The following is a 15,318-nucleotide window of genomic DNA, read 5'->3' on the forward strand; positions in this document are numbered from 1 at the left end:
GTGGGCCACTGAGCTGCGCCCTCCTTTAAACAAAAAAAAAGAAAAAAAATAGAATACAGTAGAAAACGTTGGGGTGCCTCCCATGTAGGAAGGGCAGCGTTGGGTGTGTGAAGCCTTTTCTTTAGTTACGTATTTGTATGTGTGTACTGCATCCTGATGTAAAACGTTTCTCGTTGTGGGTTGGAAGTTTGAAAAACACTAATGGATTCCTTGTTAGCCCAGTGACTCCTATAGGTGAGAGTGAGGTGTAAACAAGAGGTGATTCAGAGGCCCAGTTCACTTCTCAGCAGTGTGGGGAATGAGTTGGTTGATGTGTGTGATTGGAGGTAGAGATAATTAAGTTGTTATGATAACATAGCTGAAGAAATACTGAGACTTTGCTGAATTAGGAATCAGGGCAGTGGCAGGAGGGACAAGAAAGTGATGTTTAGAAGATGGAATTGACAGAACTTGTCAACTGGCTTTTGATCTGGAGGGAAAAGGGGGACAGTGGGATTTTATTTGGAGCATTGTCTGAACAGTGGTACCCTGAACCCAGGGCAGCAACTATAGCAGTCATAATGGACTGGGGGACCCCATATGTGCAGTGTGTGTGTGTGTGTGTGTGCGCGCTTGCTTGTGGGTGTGTCTCTGATATGGGTGGACTTTGTGACTTCCGGGGGAGCTCTGAGTTGGACACTGGAATTGAGATTTAACAGCGTGGTTATTAAAGCCAGAAGCAGATAAGATTGACCTGGGAGAGTGTGAAGGAAACCGCATTTAAGGAGCAGGTGGAGGAGAAAGAGCTGGCCAGTGAAAGCAAGTGGAAATAAAGAATTAGCAAGAGAAACGGGTGGTATGAGGGAAGCCTGGGAAAGAGGCGGGTAGTTGGTAGGATGAACGCTGCTGAGAGGCCAAGTCAGGGAAGAGTCAGCTATGTTCCTGGTTTAGATGAAGGATGAACTAAGCCTGCCCTGGATTTCTGAGGTATGAATTATCTCATTGTAAATGCCAGCATCATGTCAATATTTTGGGTTAGGGAGAGCGTTGTCATTTTTAGACTTAAAGTGCTCTCCAGGAACTGGAAGTGCAGGGGAGGTGGGTGGTGTGTGTGGCTGCTACGGAGACAGACTCTAAAGCCTGGGTTTTGATCCTGACTTGGAGGTAAATGATTCAATCTCAGAATCTGGTTTCTCATCAGAAACATGGAAATGATGCTTTTGCCTTAGGGTTGTTGTAAAGGTTAAATGAGACAGTGTATGGAGAACAGTGCAGGTCTGTGGTGGGGACCAGTGAAGCTGGCAGAGGCTGCCATTCCGTGCCAGGACCCTTCCAGACGCTAGGATGTGTCAGAGCTCATACAAGCCGTAAATAAATATGTATCAAGTTACATTCACTAGGGCCAGCTTGCTTTTGCTTATCTTCTATACTTCACCCTTGCTACTTGATAGTTCTGTAAACAATTCTTAATAAAGAGGCAGACTTTGAGTGGCAGCTCCTGCGGAGTTCTGTTGAAAGTTAATGGGAGGACAGAGTTGGCTGTCAACTCTACCTGTCAGGAAGGCTGTGTTGAATAAGTGCAGGCTTTGCTGAAAGGCTTGGATGGAGTTTAGATTGATTTCCTGGTGGGTCGCTTCTCTTCTCAGTCTGTGCATCCACTCCAAACGGTTGCAGGGGCTCCGTGCATGATGAGAGAGAAAGTAGAAGAGTCAGTTAACACTAATGAACATTATAGTTTCCAAATAGAAATTTGAGAAGATACCATATAAAGAATAAACTCCCTTTTGTTAGTCTTACAAAATCAGTTTAAGTTGTTTCGGTGATGTTCCTTTCATTCCAGTTCATTCCAGCGGCTGGGCATCAGGATACATTAGTGAAATTCGAGAAGCCGTGCTCCAGGATAGTGGACATACCCTGCAGGGCTGGGACACCCTGCAGGGGAGAACACCTGTTAATAAGTCAGTCATTCAACAGACAGTTGTTAAACTTTGTCCTTATTACGTGGAAACACCTCAGCTGCCATATACTAGACTTGAGAATTGTCAGCTTCAGCTACATTTCAGTTCTGTGATGTCCAGCGTTGTGCATCCTGCCTGCTGTTTCCTCAAACCCCCTCCAATTTACAGCTTATTCATCGCATCTTAGTTGTTAAACTGTACGAGTTATTGCTGTGGGTTCACATTCTAAATGAACAGAGCAGTACACATTCAGGGAAATGATGTATTTTTAAAGGAAACGATGCTATGTTGGATATTGAATATATTTTTAGAACTAAAGGGGTGTTAGGGATCAAATCAAATCCCTTTGTTTTATAGGTTAATAATCTGAGACTTCCCCAGTACTTAAAAAATAAAATCACCCTTTTGGGGAAAAACCTGGCAACATACATGTACTAGACATTTCAGCTATGTTTTCCTTGTCTAGAAAATTTTAGGAAAACTTTCATAGTTCTATAAGTTGCAGTATATAAGATGTTTAAAGGAAAGCACTTATGACGATTCCATGTGGATGTTAGGATTAGTTGTCCAGTTTTAGAAAAACAGCAGTTGGGATCACATTGAACCTGTAGGTCTCTGGGGGGGATTGCTGTCTTTAACAACAGTAGGTCTCATCCAGGAATCCAGGCCCCCCACGTGCTGAGGTCTTTTAGGTCCTTCAGTTTTTTTCACCAGCATTTTGTCCTTTTCAGTGTGCAAGTCTTGCGTCTCTTTAGTTAAAATTATTCCTAAATAGTTTTTCTTTTTGATGCTGTTGCAGTGGCATCGTTTTCTTACTTTCAGATTGTTCATTGCTAGTGCATAGAAATACAACTGATCTTTTGTATATTGATCTTCTATTTTACAGGCTTGCTGTGCTGCACTCATTTATTAGTTCTAACAGTTTTGTGTAGATTCTTTAGAGTTTTACACCCCCCTTTTAAAAAAAAATTTATTGGGTAACAGTGTGTTTCTCCAGGGCCCATCAGCTCCAAGTCAAGTCGTCCTTCAATCTACTTGTGGAGGGCGCAGCTCAGCTCCAAGTCCAGTCGCTGTTTTCAGTCTTTAGTTGCAGGGGGCGCAGCCCACCATCCCATGTGGGAATCGAACCAGCAACCTTGTTGTTAAGAGCTCATGCTCTAACCAACTGAGCCATCTGGCTGCCCCTACACCCCTTTTTAAAGTGAGTTTTCTGGACAGTCCAGTTCCAGTTTTAGTTATGTCCCACTGATTTCCTGTCTGTGTCCCAGTGTGGTTGGTACATTGCTTCTATTAATATTAGGCTCTGTCACTACCAGTCTTGCCTGTCTCACAGGAGTTTCAAGGGGAGGGAATGTAGAGCACTTGCACTGAATTTTGTGAATAAAACTTGTGTAGAATGAGGACAATATAATCACGGAGCTGTGTCTCGATTCTGATGCCTGAAGACAGGCTGGTACCCAGTGTCCTGTAGTCTATCTTCCTAGGACCATTCATTTTGTAGAAATAAAACAGATGAGTGTTGTCAAAGGTTGCAAATAAATAAGTGATTGTTCTGTAGGCGCTTACACTAATGAAGTGCAATAGCCCCAGCGCTGATTTCTGTTCCCTTGTGTGTTCCCAGTGCCTGGGACCCCATCATAAAATGGTGAGGCCCACAGTGTACTCTAGAGACGGGCAGATCTCATCACATGCGTGTTTTCTTCTGAGTTTTGCCCTTAGAGCGTGATGCTGGTGTGGAATTCTATGAGTTTGCTAAGAGCTGGACATACTGTTAATCTGTCCTGATTTAGACTCTGAGAAAAGCCGTTTTATGTTTTATGCCTGTTAATCAGGATTTCAAACGTGTGTGATGTCTACACAACTGTTCCTGATGGTGGCTTCGTACATTGAGGGTGAGTTAGGGAGTCAGGGAGCCTGTGAACTTGAGAGTCGGGGCCTTCTGTCCTGTTTAGAAGTCAGCGCCGGTTAATATTTTGTGGATTCAGGACACAGGGTACCAGCCTGTCTTTTCTTAAACAGGGTCCTATTTCACAGTCTGCTCCCACTTTCTCTAGTTTGAGTGCACGTTTTTATTCTCTTAATTTTCAGGAATTCCGTTTCGGATGTACAGCGTTTCCCTTTTTAGTTTTTCTTTGTAGTTACACATCTATTTTAAAAAGCCCATTTTCTGTCATTCCCCTGGATTTGGTAGCATGAGCAAGAGACGGTTCACTTTGGGCTGGAGCCTCAGGCTGGAGGTGTTTGATTCCTCTCAGCACAGGCGTGGAGAAAGTGGGGGCAGTCACGTCAGATCATCCCCCTCTCTGGTCATTCTGCATCGTTCACTTTGCATTTTCTTCTTTTAAAGGGTATAGAGAGAATTGTCTTGAAACATTACTTTTCTGTTTCTTGCTTGCTTTGCCCTGTGGTGAAAAATGAGCATGTGAACTGAAGAAAGAAGCTGTATGAGGAGCATTCATCTTTCCTTCCAGCTTCTTTCCCACCTCACGTCATTGCTAAAGTTTGCTTAGTTGCCTTTATTCCCTTGAGCTTTCTTGCTCACTAAAAAACCCCCGAAGAAAACAGTAACAAATAGCACCCATCCTAAATCAAAATACCTCCCAAAAACAAACCCACAACTTTGTTTCCCTGGAAGATGGTCAAGGTCAGATTAATAGCCCTTACCAGAGATGACAGGTGGTATCCACTCCACTCCCACAGCACAGGGAGACTTGGGAATTGTGGGCTCTTGGCGCTCTGAGGGGAGGAATGTTTTGTGTCTCATGTGCAGATGGAATTTAGTCTGTTGTATCTTTCTTTGAGACTGAGAACCTTAAAATGAGAGGAGGCCAGATCAGTGGTCTTCAAACAGTGTTTACTGAAGTCCTCTAAGGTTACATTTTAAAGGAGATTTTTAAAGCTATAATGAGAACAGCATACACACTCATATTTTACATTTCTAGCTGAGAGAGAGAAAGAGAGAGGTTGTAAGTGGGCTCTGGAGCCAGCCAGGCTGGATTTGAGTCCTGGCTCCACCAGTCAATGTGGGACCTTGGCTGTTTCTCCCTCTCTCAGGGCCACTGATTTCTCATCTATAAAGTGGGAATAATAAAGATATCTACCTTATGGGATTGTTGTGAGGATTAAATGAGTTAATAGTCAAATATAAAACTGCCAGTATTAGACGCTTTAAAAAAATGGAGATTGTAGATTCACATAGTTGTAAGAAACAATACAGAAAGCGCGCTTGTTTCCTTTGCCTAGTTTTCTTTCAGTGGTATTTTGCAGACCTGTAATACAACATCACAAGCAGGATACTGACATGGGACAACCCACGAGTCATATTCAGATCGCCCCAGTTTCACTGGTGCTGTGCGTGTGTGGTTTTATCACGGCCAGGTCCCTGTGTCCACTGTCACCGTGAGGGCCTTGACTGTTTCTATAATCACACCCACTTCCCCTCTGCAGCGTCTCGTCACCCTTGTCCCTAACCTGGCAGCCAATCACCTGTCCTTCATTTCTGACATTTTATCATATGAGAATGTCGTATAAGTGGAATCACGTAAATGTAACCTTTTGGGCTTGGCTCGGTGTGCTCAGCTCAGTCCCCTTCCGATCGATCCCGCTCAGATCCGTCCGAATAGTTGCTGTATCAGTACCTCCTGTTTTGTTGCTGAGCGCTTTTCCATGGTGTGTACGGACCACAGTTTAACCATTTACCTGTTGAAGGGCATCTGGGCTGATTCTAGATGTCAACGTAGAATTTAGCAATTAGAAATAAAACTGCTGTGAACTTTGCTGTGGAGGATATTGGATCATTTTCGACCTGCAAAAATGGCCAGTCTCAAATAGCTCAGTCTGGTACCCAGAAGGCACTAGGTGTTCTGCTCTGAGTGTTGGTGTTGCCCCTGGATTTAGCTTGTCTGTGTGCAGACCTCAAGACACATCTCTTGCCATCTCGTGCATGTTTGAACTTAACTGAAAAAGCATTTGTGTGTCAGGAAAGCCATAGTTCGGCACTCGTCTCTCAAACCCAGCCCTGGGCTCCGCTCTGCTCACAGCCCTCCGCGGAAGGAGCGCACGGCCACTTTTCTGTGGGAAATAGGAAAGGAAAAGCCAGAAATCGTCTCAGTCCTGCAGCTCTTTGGGTGTGGCCACCATCCTGGTGTAATTGTACTGGTTCTGTCGACCATTGTGTGTGAAGTGCCTCCCCTGCACTGGGCTCCACAGCCAGTCGGGTTCGAATGTGCGCTTACTCATTCAGCCTAGTTTCTAGTAATGAGAATTGTATTTCTACATAAGATTGTGATGGAAAAAGTCATTCTGTGGGTAACAGTGTTTTAAGACCTGTGGGCTAAGGCCAGTGTAGGTAAGACCAGGCTTTTGCTAATTTGGATTCCTGGACGTTTAGGATATTTGGAAAGGTGGTAAAAGGAGAGAGAGAAGGGAGACTTGAGAAATGTTCAGTATTTTAAAATCCAGAGTGAAAATTGTTAATCTGAAAGAATGGTGTGTGGGCCAACTACAGATAACATGATTTTTATTTTTGGTATTGATTGAATTATATCAAGACAGGTTTAAAAAATGCTCATACTGATCAGAAACTGTGATTAGCAGTATATGTCTTTGATTAATAAGAATGGAAGTGAATTAAATATTGTACATAGTTGTAGAAGTACAATCTTCCAAAACTCAGGGTTCCATTAGAAGAGAAAAAGGATGATTCTCTGTGGTGAAAACATTAGTAATTTTGGACCTTCTCCCCCCCACCCCCGCCCCCATATGATAATAGAGTGTATCTAAGGTCCTTACAGTATTGTGGTTCTGTGTTGAGATTGTGCATGCAGGCTTTTCACAGGGAGCCTGAGTGAAAAGCAGCGCTGTAACAGAACGGAAGGCCAGAGTTCTAAAGTAAATTTTTATGCAAAAGTGAGAGGAGGTGGGGTTAATGTGGATATCATATTTCTTGGTAACTTTTCAAAAACTTTTTTTCCTCTACGCTTAGTATGGCACCCAGCTCATTAAAGGAACTGGTGAGATATTAAAGAGTAGAAAGATAAATTTAAAATCTTGCATTGTCCCACCATTCAAAAGTAGCTAATGTTAAAGATATTTCCTAATTTTTCTCAAAAAATTCATGTTATTTTTCTTGAACAAACAATACACGTCAAACTTCATCAGCACGTGTGATTACAATCTAGTCCATGTTGCCAGTCTCGTTGATGGAAACATCTCCCTGTTACTGTAGATGGATTCTTGCTGGGGTTCCGCATCCATGATGGCCTCGCCCCCTGACAGTGGTGGGCAGTTGTCCCATCGATTGAATAGTTCTTCTTCCTCGCACTTGTCCCCTGCCAGCTCTGTTAGGCGCTGACCAACTGATCGTGTCTCCATGGCTTTGTCTGCATTCTTTCCCCACTGATCTTTTCATTTCTGGCCCGGGAACAACTGTAGCTATCAGCTAACAGTAAAAAGTGTAGACTGGTGCATTTCAGTTTGAAAAGGTAGCTTAATTATAGTTGTGCTGGTGGTTTGAATGTGAACAGGTACGCTGCGTGAAGGTTTTTATATCTTAGAGTATTTCTTCAACATGTATTCCCCAGAAATGGGCTTACTCTGTCAAAAGGTATAAATATTTTAAGACTCTTAACCTGTACTGTCTTCCAGAAATAATTGAGTCAATTACTAAAGTATTTTCCCTTAGAATGAAAAGAGCTTCAGACTAGGATTTAGAAGATGTGGATTCTGTTTCCAACTTCTTTTAATTCCCTGCATGACCTCATACAACTAAAAACATTTTTATCTCAACCTAATTTGGACTAGTTTCCTTATTTGTAAACTAGCAAGTGGATTACAGCAGTGGTCCTCTACCCAGACGAGGACGTGGGACAGTGTCACAGCAGGGGGGTCGCTCCTGGTATCTCGTGGGTAGAGGCTCGGGTGCTGCTTCACACCCTCCAGTGCCCAGGACAGCAGGGAACGATCTGGCCCAAATTACCAGTGATGCTGAGTTTGAGAAACCCTGGATTAGAGGAGCCTCAAGTTTTCTTCACAATCGTAGTACTAGATGTTCCTTGCTATGTATCCCTGTATAGACATTCATCATACACTCTGTACATTGTTCTGTCACCGTCTTTGTAGGAAAATCGAAAAGCTGAACGACATACTACTTGTTGTTTTTCACTAAAACCAAGTTAGGATGACTGGAAGGTGCTTTCCCACTTTTGATCGTCCTTGAGGTTAATGTCAGCTTTGAGAAATCCTGCACAGGAGTTAAGGGCAAAAAAATCTGACTCCATCTTTGCAAAACACACACATCTGTGATCACAGGTCAGGAAACCACTGTGAGTGCAGATCCCGGGCCTCCTGCTTCCTAAACGCACCATGTCTGAGAACCTCCTCTGTGTCCTGCCTGCGTGTGGCTCCCTGACTGACTGCACGTTCAGTGTGTTTGGAGGTGGACGAGAGGCTGATGTTCGGAGGGATTGGAAAAATGTGTGTGAATGGTATTTTTCCCCCATTAATACTTGTTTGCTTTATTCTTAAAGATCTCAAATCTCTCCTAGGAGATTATACAGATTTATGTAGTCAGTTTTCTTCCTCATGCTGCAGTATAATTTCTCCCTTTCTTACTGGCAGTGTTATTGTGTTCATACAGCGAGGCTACTTAAATGCTCACTTGAGTTATTTGATTTCTTGTGTATAGGAAGTGTGAGAGGCTTCTAAATAAAATCTAGTTTTTATAGTTATTTTGCAAGATTATGTTTTGTCATTTGCTCTTTTTTGATATTATATTTGGGTCTACCTTCAAATTGTTGAAATTGCTACATTTTTATATAAAAATATTTGATGAATGAAAATAAAGATTTTAGTTGTCGGTGTACCCTTAAATTCCTAGTAGTGAATGATAGAATTAAATTATTTCAATTAATCACAAGGTGGAAGATGAGCAGTTGTGCAATTTAGGGACCAGGGATCAGCCTGGCTTTCGTGTGGGGTGTGGCCCTGGCTTCCTGTCCACTCCCTGTCAGGGCAGCAGAGGGGCGAGGAACGCTCAGCCTCTGTCACGGAGTTTTGGAAGATTTTAGCTAGTTTATCATGTGAACTTCAGGGGTTATTAGGGTATAAATTTGAAAACCAGCCATCCCTGCTTTACCAGTATTGTTGTAACTTCTGGTACACTTCCAGTTGGGGTCCAAACACCCCGCCGCCATTCTTTTGAATTTTATATTTCATAGTGATTTGCTTCTCATTGACATTTTACTGTATACATAGTAAATCAAATATATTAAGTTTTATGCGCTTTTGAAAGACAAATATATTCACTGTATCCCTCCAAGACCTTTTTTTCATTCATTTGGTTTTTGAGATTGAGTTATGTTGATATGTATGGTTGTAGTTTAATAATTAGTAACGAGACCGTGTATGTGTGGACTGTCTCTGTGAGGAATGAATCGGAGGGAGGCAGCCTGTCGAACGAGCTCCTCTGCTCCGGGAGCCCTGGCACCCCCCACACAACATTCCTTCCTCACATTTTCAAAATGTGCCGGCCCTCCTGGGTTGCCCTCATCTTCCTGCTTCCCCTGAGTTGTGTAGGGAGGGACTCAAACACATGGTAGGATGCTGGAGTCACATTTCTGAACTGGAGTCATGTGAAGGACGTTGGTCTGAATTATGCTCCTTTGTCTGGGAGAATAAATCTTAAGTAGACTGAGGAAGAGATTGGTTGGCGTGGGGTAGATACAGGGTGGTCAGGAATGGCCTGCTGAGAGGCACCGGTGGGCACAGACAAAATGGAAGAGAGAATGTGGGTCGTGCGAAGGTGGCGGGCCCTCCAGGTAGAGGCCTTACCTAGTGAGGGAAGTAGACAGAGGTGGAGGTGGAGGTGGAGGCGGGGCGTAGGGCGCTATGGGAGGTGGGGAGAGGTGCGCCACCGGGTTTTTAATGAGCTAAAGGGAGAGTTTGGATTTTATGTTGAGTGTGAGAGGAAGTCTGCAGAAGATGCAAACTGCATAACTTTGACAGAGATTTCTGTCAAATTCCACTGGAGTAAAGAGAAAACCTTAGTCCTGAGGCCTTGTCTCTGGGGAGAATGACACACCTACCTGAGGGTTCTTTCCTCAACCTGGTCTTTCCCTGCACTGCTTTCCAGAAAAAAGTACTGAGAACAGAGGTTTCCATTTGGATAGTGCCCTGAAACAAATCAGGTGTGAGCCTCTTTCCTGGGCTTTCCTCTCCCTTTATAACCCAAATCAAACAGACATTTTAAACACTTTTGCTTGTTTGGAGTTAAATGAAATGAAAGAAGTTTGTAGTAGAATAAATGGCTGGTCCAAATGGAGGGAGACAAATTGTAAACAGAGCTGAAGTAGAAATTATTATTTGCCTGAGCTAATTTTAATTTTTCTCTCTCTTTTCAGAATACACACAGTACTGCTCTGGACACGCCTTTATTGGATTTAATACACAGCGCTCGTCAACATTGACTTTCAGCTATGGACTCGGTAAATATTTTATTGCATTACTTCTCATCAGTTTGTGTTTATTTTCATTGGTTTGTAAAAAGGAGTATCAAACGAATGCTTCAGTCTTCAAGTGGTTTTCTTGGGCTTCATAGTTTGGTTACGTGTTTTGAATTTTGTTCTGGATTTCACTTAGATGAGGGTGTTTCAGAGCGGTGGTCGGTAGTGAGCTGTGTGGGGTTAATAAACAGCCCCCCTGAAGTCCCAGTGAGGAAACCTGCAGAAAAATTAAACAAGCTGGTAGCTGGGCCACTGAAGGAAGTTGTTTCTTCTCAACTTCCTTTCTCTTATTCGCTCTATCGCCAGGTAGTCTGGAGACCCCGGGTCCCTGTGCTCACTTGCTGTGGGTGTGCTGTGCTCTCTGCATCTTGCATTAATACTTTGCATGAAGGAGAGTTTCTCTATTCTGAGAATTGTCACTGGTCCTCTGGGGAAGCGTTAGGCCTGGCTCTGTGCTCTAGTCTGGTGGCCTGCGTGTCAGGGCAGTGAGGCACTGCCGGGTAGTCTCGGGAGCCACTCCATGGTGTCCCTGGACGTTTGAGGCAGTGTGTGTGGCTGGTGGGTAACGACTGGCATGTTTTGCTAGGTTGCCCTGACTCCTTGCTTCCTCCTGGAATTACTGACAAATTTTTTGAGAGGAGGTACAGCTGTTTCCTTAAAGACTCTGGTCTCAGGTTTGACCGAGCACCTGTTGCTCCAGGACAAAGCCCTCCCTTGGGAGACGCATTGCATTGGCATACACTTGATTTCCTCTGATATGTGGATTGATAACAGTTGGAAAGGAAACGCTTGGCTCATTTTAGTTTTTCATACCGTAGCCAAGTATTAGTGTTTTAAAGCAAACAGTCCAAACGTGTGTTATCTACTTTGTGGTGGTGTTGTTCCTAACAGACATGAAAGAAACCTTTCCTGCTACTTTCGTGATGTAGCGTCGTCGTCATCTTTTTTTTAATTAAAGTTTATTGGGGTAACAATTGTTAGTAAAGATACATAGATTTCATGTGTACAATTCTGTATTACATCATCTATATATCACATTGTGTGTTCATCATCCAGAGTCAGTTCTCTTTCCATCACCATAGATTGGAGTGATGTGGCTTTTTAATCTAACAGAACCGTCCTCTATCGCAGCCATCATTGAATCGGGCCCCTTTGAAATGCACCTGGCTGGTCTTGTTGACTTGACTGAAGTATTTTCTTGGAAATGGGGATAAGGTTCGATGGAAAAGAGATCTGAGGTGTCTCTGACAGTAGGCCTAGACTTGTTTTCTCTAAATCTGCGGGATGATTAATAGTTAGCCTGGCCAGTAGGGGTGTTGTGAACAGGTGGGATGGTGGTGGGCTTTGTGGCAGCCGGGCAGTGCTTCCCGGGTTGTGAATGTGGGCTCAGCTTGGTTGTCATAATAGTGGGGCAGCCACTAGAGACTAGGTCCAGGGGAGACCCACGTCTGGGAGACCAAGCTCTGCCTGTTTTGAGGAACTGGAATATTATTCTTAATTTATAACAAGGAAAAACAAACTGCTGCTTAAGTTAGGTTTTTCTTAAGGATATGGTGATACCTGATTAAAATAAAACAATTAACAGCAACTGTTCGCTGACAGTCTTGGGTTGGCTCAGTGTCTGGTGGATTGACAGCAGTGGATGTGTTAATGGTTAAAAGGCTTTCTAACATTTGAAGGGTTGGCTTTTTTGACCATACCACAGTATTAATTCAAGGTTTCTAATGCCATTTATCACTTTAATTAACCATAAATATTCAGTTAATAGTGATTATGATAGTCTTTCCAAACAATCAACCGTGTTTGTATTGACTGAAGCTGAAGGTTCTTATTAACATGAGGTGCTGCTGTGACTGCCCAGCAGCCAGGTCTCCTCCTGGGTCAGTGGCCTGAATGTACGAGAGCAGGGCCAGGGCTGGGCTGCAGCGGTGTAAGCGGCTTACTGACGGCTGCCCTCCTTTACCTTTCTTGGCATCAGAAGGCAGATTTTTAAAAATAGAATTATTTTGTAGGCTCTCTAATAATTTTTTATTTTATTTTTCACTGTTTCTAATTTTCATTTTGACAACCTAATATAGAATATGAGCCATTTAGATCAGATTAAAATGACTTTTCTGACAGAGATGGGCTTGTTAAAGCTCCTTTAGTGTTTACTGCTATGCTCTCGTCTCCCACTTGGGTAGCATTTAGGGTCCTAGTTTAGGTGGATTCTGAGTTGGTCCTGTCCTGTTACTCCAGGCGTGGCGGCGTTTACAGGGGTGTGTGGTGACCTTGGGCCCACGTCATCAATCCTGTGAGCCATGGTTCCTCCCCTGTGAGGTGGCAATGGTGATACCTAACTTTAAGGTTTCTTTAGAGGTTAAGTGACACTGTTTATGGAAACAGAATTCCACGAAAATAAAAGCTTTAAACTAATTAGATTTAGATTTTTTTAAAAAAAATACCTTTCTATAGCATGAAACTCCAGTTTCAGCTGATGGCTTGTGTAATTCACTTTAACATCTTTCTTGGTAAAACAGGAGGGTCAAAGCCTTTCCAGAGAAGTGATGGGATTGAAATGGTTTTTGGTGGCACACGTTCCTCCAGGTTTAGACGAGTGTATAGATACGACAGAGTGAGTGAGCCTCCGGCTGCTCATGAGAGTTCTTTCCAGCACTGACCAGCCTCCTAGGCGGCATATGAAAGTTACATTCACACTTAACTGTCAATCAGGGTTTTTGCAGTATGTACCCAAAACAATATGGTTTATGAAAATGGACCTGTTATAATTATAAAGGCAGTCTTGTTTATATGAATGGAGGCCACCTTTTATATAAACATTTAATGGTTTATATTTCCAATTGAACACCTATATTTAAAATAGAAAAGTGATCACTTTTTGACTTGCTGAAATGTTGGAACTTGCGAGGCACGCAGAAGAGTGCTGTGTACAGTCTCGGGGTTTCTGGGTGCAGCGCTGAGCCCGAACAGGCTGCGCTTACTGTAGAGAGGTGAGCAACACTGGTGCTCGGCCTGCGTCCCAGACAGCTTGGCGGGACTGGGAGGCTTGTTAGCAGCAGAAGCAGGTCCTCTTCTGCCTGCTGGTCACGTGCTGATCCCGGGGGTGGGGTGTGCGTGTAGGGTCCTCTGAGCAGCGAGGTTGGAGGGAGCGGGGCGTGCAGGAGGGGTCCTGACAGGGAATGCCTTCCCATGTGGTGCTGAGGCGCAGAGAGAAGCTCTTCCTAGGCAGGGCCCTCTGCTCCCCGTGTGCACGGGAGGACTGGCGATTTTTCCTGACCTGCCACCCGCCGAATGCCTTCCTGGCCAGGGCACACGTGGTTGCGGTGGCCTATGCAGCGGGCAGGGTTGTAAGGAATGTGTACCACTGTGTCCTAATGCTAATTCACTTGCCTTTCTAACAAAGAGGTGTTTTTGTTTTTGTTTTTGATTCAAAAATAGATAAAACACACTGCCTCATTTTCAAAGAAATATGCATAACTAATTATGCCAATATAATTTACTGAATTTTTTAGTATAATGAATTTTTATTGTAATTTTAGGGTTCTGGGGAATATTTTTGGCTAGGTTCCTTTAAACCTTATAAAGTACAGAATGTTAGATATCATTTAAATTAGATTTCAGTAAATGCATATTTTTTTTGTTAATATAAAAGTTGGCAATTGTATTCAAACACTTTTCCCCAGAAGCTCTTGCTCCCCCAGCCGAGCCCTTGTTAATTGGTAGAACTTTGGTCCTCTTGCTCCAAGACATTTGAATTGCTGGAGAATTCACGTGCCGGGGAGAGGGTTTGGAAAGTAGGCGGATGAGAGCAGAAGAGGAGCCCGGTCCCAGCAGAGGTGGCTGTGCACATGCTGTGAGTTCTGGCTGTTTGGCTCTGTTCTTGCCCTCTGGATGTTTCTGGCTGGAATGGGCCTCTGGGTTCTGCGACCCCAACTGCACGGGGAAGGATGGCATGTAGAGATACCTGCTTGGGACTGAGAAGGATTTGTGGACTGTTTGTAATCCCTTATTCGTTGGTTATAATATCGCTATTATTTTCCTTCCGCTGCTAACTACAGGGATTCTCATAGAGCCAGTGTTTGTTTTATATTTTAACACCATCAAATTTTAAAGCTGGCTGAAGGGATTTCCTCCATGTTTTGTATTTGAGGGTGAAGAGATTTGCCTGTACCCTGGCTTATAGTAGATGCTCCGTAAGTTCTGTTAAAACTGAGCTGAACTTACCTGCTGGAACAAACCGGAGAACCACATCCGTCCTTCCTGTGGTCCTTGCTGAACATAACTCAGGGAGGGAGCCTCTGCGCAGCTGAACTTTGCTGCAGTGTGTTCCGTGTGCAGCCCACGAGATCTCAGTGGGAGGAAGACGGCGACAGGAAGGGGGCTGTGTGACAGTGTGGCTACGTCTGGGGGTGGCCCGAACAGTCATGAGGCACCTTCAGGATGGGCCTGCTGAGAATTGTAGTCTCCTCTCCACTCTAGAATAGGTGTCTTGATTGTTGTTTGTATTGCCTATTGGGAGAAAGGATTTAGGATATTCTTAGTGTCCAAAAAAGGGTGGTGGTGGGCTTTTTCGTGCCCTGTTAGGAATGCGAGGGTGCGTGTGTGATCCAGCCAAACCTGTCTGCACCGTCTCCTAGTACGTGCCACTGTGGTTCCCTGCAGCTGTGTGAGGGATACTAAAGATGGAGCTGAGTGCTGACCAGAGTAGCACGTTTGAAAGACAAGAGAGCATGACATTGGTCCAGTCCCTGGGCCTGTAATAGTACCAGGCAGTGCCAGAGGTTGGAGAGGGCAGGGTCTGCACGGTATGGCCCTGGATGTGTGCACGTCATTGGCTGCAGTGCCAGCACGGAGTCCTGAGCTTTGGGCCAGGCGACTAC

At 44.0% G+C, this 15,318-nt stretch overlaps 1 protein-coding gene across 4 annotated transcripts in view; it reads left to right on the forward strand.

Moving 5' to 3' along the window:
* Positions 1 to 15,318, forward strand: part of ANKRD11 (ankyrin repeat domain 11) — a 190,015-nt gene that overhangs the window by 52,902 nt on the left and 121,795 nt on the right. For all 4 annotated transcript variants that reach the window (XM_074314445.2, XM_074314447.2, XM_074314446.2 and 1 more), the window contains exon 2: positions 10,337 to 10,420. The gene's annotated coding sequence lies outside the window, so the exon portion shown is untranslated. The remainder of the gene's footprint in view (positions 1 to 10,336; positions 10,421 to 15,318) is intronic.

The sequence above is a fragment of the Rhinolophus sinicus genome, chromosome 8 (genome assembly GCF_057876585.1).
Source record: "Rhinolophus sinicus isolate RSI-liver-muscle chromosome 8, RSI-T2T, whole genome shotgun sequence".
Lineage (NCBI taxonomy): Eukaryota > Metazoa > Chordata > Mammalia > Chiroptera > Rhinolophidae > Rhinolophus > Rhinolophus sinicus.